Source organism: Somniosus microcephalus, chromosome 12, assembly GCF_052327205.1.
Source record: "Somniosus microcephalus isolate GS21.2 chromosome 12, FLI_Smic_1.0, whole genome shotgun sequence".
NCBI classification, from domain to species: domain Eukaryota; kingdom Metazoa; phylum Chordata; class Chondrichthyes; order Squaliformes; family Somniosidae; genus Somniosus; species Somniosus microcephalus.
Window position 1 is genome coordinate 160,023,164 of NC_140998.1, and position 6,000 is coordinate 160,029,163.

Here is a 6,000-nt window from a genome sequence, read left to right on the forward strand (position 1 = left end):
AGGCGTATTATCCAAAATAGATTGGAGCGAGTGGGCAACACCCATCGTTCCAGTCATGAAAAAAGCATTGAATAAAGATAAATCTGAAGAACAGAGAAAAATTCGCATCTGTGGAGACTTCAAGGTGACTGTAAACCCGGTCCTTCACACAATACAGTATCCTCTTCCGAGGATAGAAGATATTTTCGCCTCACTATCCGGAGGGAAACGTTTCACCAAAATTGACTTGGCACAGGCATATCTACAGATGCAGGTTGAGGAGGCCTCTAAAAAGTATCTCACGATAAACACACACAAAGGCCTGTACCAGTACAATCGACTGGTTTTTGGAGTAGCATCAGCTCCAGCTATCTGGCAAAGAGCTATGGAGCAAGTTCTGCAAGGGATTCCGGGGACTTAATGCTACCTAGACGACATCCTTGTAACAGGAGAAAACGACAACGAGTACCTTGCCAATTTGGAGCAGGTGCTCACTAGGCTGAGAGAACGGGGCCTACGAGCAAATCGCCCCAAGTGCGAATTTTTCCAAAATCAGATATCATATTGTGGCCACATAATTAATAAGGAAGGGTTGCATAAGTCACCTGAAAAAATTGAAGCGGTCATAAAAGCCCCAGCACCTGAAAATGTTTCACAATTAAGGTCGTTCCTGGGATTAATAAATTACTATCATAAATTTTTACCGAACTTATCAACTCTTCTACACCCTCTTAATGAACTTCTACAAACAGGAGTGATTTGGAAATGGAACAATGACTGTAAACGTGCCTTCCATAAATGCAAAGACTTAATCACATCCGAAGAAGTTTTGGCTCATTACAACCCATCACTGCCAGTCAGACTGGCATGCGATGCATCCCCTTACAGCATGGGAGCAGTATTATCCCATAAATTCCCTGATGGCTCAGAACGGCCGATAGCTTTTGCGTCACACTCATTAAACTCAGCTGAGCGTAACTATGCCCAAATCGACAGGGAAGCACTGAGCCTGGTATGGGGAGTGAAGAAATTCAACCATTACCTACACGGACAAAAATTTACCTTGTTGACTGACCATCAACCCCTCATCTCCATATTCAACCCTAAAAAGGGTGTTCCCATTATGACAGCGCAAAGGCTACAGAGGTGGTCCCTTTTCTAGGGGCACACCAATACAACATAGAATACAAAGGATCAAAACAACATGGGAATGCTGATGGTTTATCGTGCCTACCGTTGCCAACGGTAGAAGAGGCACCTACAGTAGACCCAGTAGAGATGTTCCACTCTACCATAGTGGAATGTCTACCAGTAACAAATTCTGCCATTGAAAGGGAGACGAGAAATGACCCGACTCTCTCACGGGTCTACGATTTAACAGTGAAGGGATGGCCAGCACATGGCGAACCACTGTTGCCAGCATTCTCGCAAAGAAGAGAACAGCTGTCAGTGTGCCGAGGAACCTTGATGTGTGGATCCAGAGTGGTGATTCCACCCAAACTCCAGGATAAAGTGCTAAAGGAGCGTCACGAGGGGCATCTGGGTGGAGTGAAAATGAAGAACCTAGCTAGGGCGTTTGTATGGTGGCCAGGTATCGATGGAGACATCGAAGAAATGACCAAGAGCTGCCTAGGATGCCAGAAGGTCCAAAACGCTCCACCACAAGCCCCTCTACATCCATGGGAGTGGCCCTCATCTCCCTGGCAAAGGGTGCACATCGACTTTGCTGGTCCATTTATGGACTCAATGTTCTTAATCGCGGTTGATGCACACTCAAAGTGGCCGGAGGTAATAAAGATGTCCTCCAACACCACGGAAAAAACCATCACAGTATTAAGGACCATATTTGCCAGGAATGGGCTGCCGGAACAGATATGTTCTGATAATGGACCGCAATTTGTGTCCGAAGAATTCAGAAAGTTCTTAAAAAACAATGGGGTTAAGCACTACACGTCCGCCCCATACCATCCCGCCACCAATGGATTGGCTGAAAGGTTTGTCTAGACCTTCAAGAAGGCCATAAAGGCCATGGGTAATGAAGACATAAAACTTCAGCACAAGGTGGATAACTTCTTATTCGCATACAGGAATGCAACACATATGGTTACCAACCAAACTCCCGCCATGATGTTCTTCAATAGAAACCTAAGATGCCGGTTCGATTTGGTCAAGCTCAACATCAGAAGGGACGTGGAGAACCGATAGTTTCAAGGCATGAATGAAAGGTCAACTAGAACCTTCCAGATAGGTCAACAAGTTTTGGCCCGGGACTACCATACCAAGAAATGGCAGCCTGGAACTATCTGCACACGATTAGGACCACTGATGTATACCGTGGACATCGGAGAAAGCATAATAAGGTGCCATGCTGACCAAATCATAAAGTCATCCGAAAAAGGACAACCTACACCACAACTCTATACGTCTAACGATGAAGTAGAGATACCCATATCTACCTCCGATCCGGTGATACTGGAACCCGATGAACCCGACATTGGAATTCAAGCTGAATCAGCCTTGCCAAAAGAACCTACTACACCACCAGAAACTACTACACCTCCGAGGCGTTATCCGGACCAAGTCAGGAAGCCTCCTGAGAGACTGACTTATAATTAATTAACTACAGCAATGTGTATATTGTTTTATTATAACATGTAATTAATAATTACTTAAAATATGATGTACTGGTTAGCTAAAAGGGGAGGAATTGTAGTGTATGTGCCTTTAAGAGCCCCAGGTGTGCTGTAATGCCGGTAATGGCCACTCGGGCTATATAAGCCTGTATATTGTGTATATCCGTTAGAACCCCCCCCAGACTTTGCTTAGTAAACACCTATGAACCAACTCCTGTCTTCAGTGTCTTTATCAACACACGGACACTACACCTTTCCTGTAATCACCCATATCTAACTTGGTGATGGTAAGGACCTCATCATTGCAAATGCATTTAAATAAAGGATTGTTGGTAATGAATCTCTGCTTTCAACATATCTCTGGCCAATGAGAGTTAGGTTGCACTTCACTCAACATTGTTTTCTGGCCCTGCTGTTGACTGAGCTAGTTTGGTCAATAATCAATATTTATTGGACTGAGTTATGTAGGACAGTCAGAAACAAGTCAATTTAAGCATCGCCTGTGAAACCCTAGATATTAAAGTGTAGCTCCTGATCTAATTATCAGAAGTACACTTGGTGAAGGGAGGAAGGAGATTCATCTGATACCTGTCCATTAATATGGGGTACATATTGGGATATTTCCAATGCATTGGGTTCTTGTGCTTGATTAAATGTTCATTACTAAGGTAGGATAGGGAGGTGGGTAGCATTGCTGGTTAAAGAAGGGATTAACACAACTGTAAGGAAGGATATTACCTCTGATAATGTGGAATCTGTATGGGTAGAACTGAGAAATACCAAGGGGCAGAAAACGTTAGTGGGAGTGGTATATAGACCTCCAAACAGTAATGTGGAGGTTGGGGATGGCATTTAAAGGGAAATTAGAGAAGCGTGCAATAAGCGCACAGCAGTCATCATGGGTGACTTTAAAGTACATATAGATTGGGCTAACCAAATTAGTAACAATACTGTGGAGGAAGAATTCCTGGAGTGTTTACGGGATGGTTTCCTGGACCAATATGTCGAGGAACCAACCAGAGATCAGGCCATCTTAGACTGGGTATTATGTAATGAGAAAGGATTAATTCGCAATCTTGTTGTGCGAGGCCCCTTGGGTCGGAGCGATCATAATATGATAGAATTCTTCATTAAGATGGAGAATGAAGTAGTTGACTCAGAGACTAGGGTCCTGAATTTAAATAAAGGAAACTATGATGGTATGAGGCGCGAGTTGGGTAGGATTGATTGGGGAATGTCACTAAAACGGTTGACGGTGGATAGGCAATGGCAAACATTCAAAGACCGCATGGATGAACTACAGAGTTTGTTCATCCCAGTTTGGCATAAAAATAAAACAAAAAAGGTGACTCAACCGTGGCTAACAAGGGAAATTAGGGATAGCATAAGCTCCAAGGAGAGGACATATAAATTGGCCAGAAAAAGCAGTAAACCTGAGGATTGGGAGCAGTTTAGGATTGAACAAAGGAGAACAAAGGGATTAATTAAGAAGGGGAAAATAGAATATGAGAGTAAGCTTTCAGGGAACACAAAAACTGACTGTAAAAGCTTTTATAGATATGTGAAGAGAAAAAGATTGGTGAAGTCAAGCGTAGGTCCCTTGCAGTCAGAATCGGGGAATTTATAATGGGGAACAAAGAAATGGCTCACCAATTAAATACATATTTTGGTTCTGTCTTCACAAAGGAGGACACAAATAACCTCCCAGAGATGTCGGGGAACATAGGGTCTGATGAAAGGGAGGAACTGAAAGAAATCAGTATTTGTAAGGAAATGGTGTTAGGGAAATTGACGGAATTGAAGGCCGATAAATCCCCAGGGCCTGATAATCTACATCCTAGGGTACTTAAGGAAGTGGCCCTAGAAATAGTAGATGCATTGCTGATCATCTTCCAACATTCGATGGAATCTGGAACAGTACCCATGGACTGGAGGGTAGCTAATGTTGCTCCACTATTCAAAAAAGGTGGTAGTGTAGGAACGTGGGTTCCTAACTAAAAGACTGAGTTCTACTCAGGCGATCAAACAAAACGAACTTTAATTAAACAAACAGGCTTTAACAAGAAACTGCAGGATAACATCGAATGTAGATCTGCTCTCTCTGGAGGCTCCATGAGGACTGCTCCTGCAGTCCCGTGGCTGACATCATGACGTCATCACGTTTTCCCGCCAGTGGGGAATCACGTGATGAACGGCGTGACGTCACCACGTTTTAGCCGCGCTGTTAAAGTAACCACACTCTGTACAGTTAAACAGCATAAATAAAGATACAGACTCAGGCTGTAGCTAACATGTTGTTAAAGGAATTATATACAAACAATTTGAGTCCTTTGGTGGCTCCGCCACAGTAGAGAGAAAACGGGGAATTACAGACTGGTAAACCTGACATCGGTAGTGGGGAAAATGCTAGAGTCCATTATAAAAGATGTAATAGCAGAGCACTTGGGAAACAGTGACAGGATCGGACAAAGTCAACATGGATTTACAAAGGGTAAATTGTGCTTCACTAATCTACTGGAATTTTTTGAGGATGTAACTGGTAAAATAGATAAGGGAGAACCAGTGGATGTGGTGTATTTGGACTTTCAGAAAGCTTTCGATAAGGTCCCGCATAAGAGATTAGCGTGTAAAGTTAAGGCACATGGGATTGGGGGCAAGGTATTGACTTGGATAGAGAACTGGTTGGCAGACAGAAAGCAAAGAGTTGGAATAAACGGGTCTTTTTCCAAGTGGCAGGCAGTGACTAGTGGGGTACCGCAGGGATCGGTCCTTGGACCCCAGCTATTCACAATATATATTAATGATCTAGACAAGGGAACTAGATGTAATATCTCCAAGTTTGCAGATGACACAAAGCTGGGTGGGCGTGTGTGCTGTGAGGAGGATGCCGAGAAACTCCAGGATGATTTGGACAGGTTGGGTGATTGGACAGAAGCATGGCAGTTGCAATATAACGTGGATAAATGCGAGGTTATCCACTTTGGTGGCTAAAACAGGAAGGCAGATTATTATCTGAATGGCAATAGATTGGGAGAAGGGGAAGTGCAACGAGACCTGGGTGTCCTTGTGCACCAGTCGCTGAAGGTAAGCATGCAGGTGCAGCAGGCGGTTAAGAAGGCAAATGGTATGTTGGCCTTCGTAGCGAGAGGGTTTGAGTACAGGAACAAGGATGTCTTGCTGCAGTTGTACAGAGCCTTGGTGAGACCACATCTTGAGTATTGTGCGCAGTTTTGGTCACTTTATCTGAGGAAGGATGTTCTTGCCATGGAGGGAGTGCAGCGAAGATTCACCAGGCTGATACCTGGGATGGCAGGAATGACGCATGAGGAGAGATTGGGTCGATTGGGCTTATACTCGCTGGAGTTTAGAAGAATGAGAGGGGATCTCA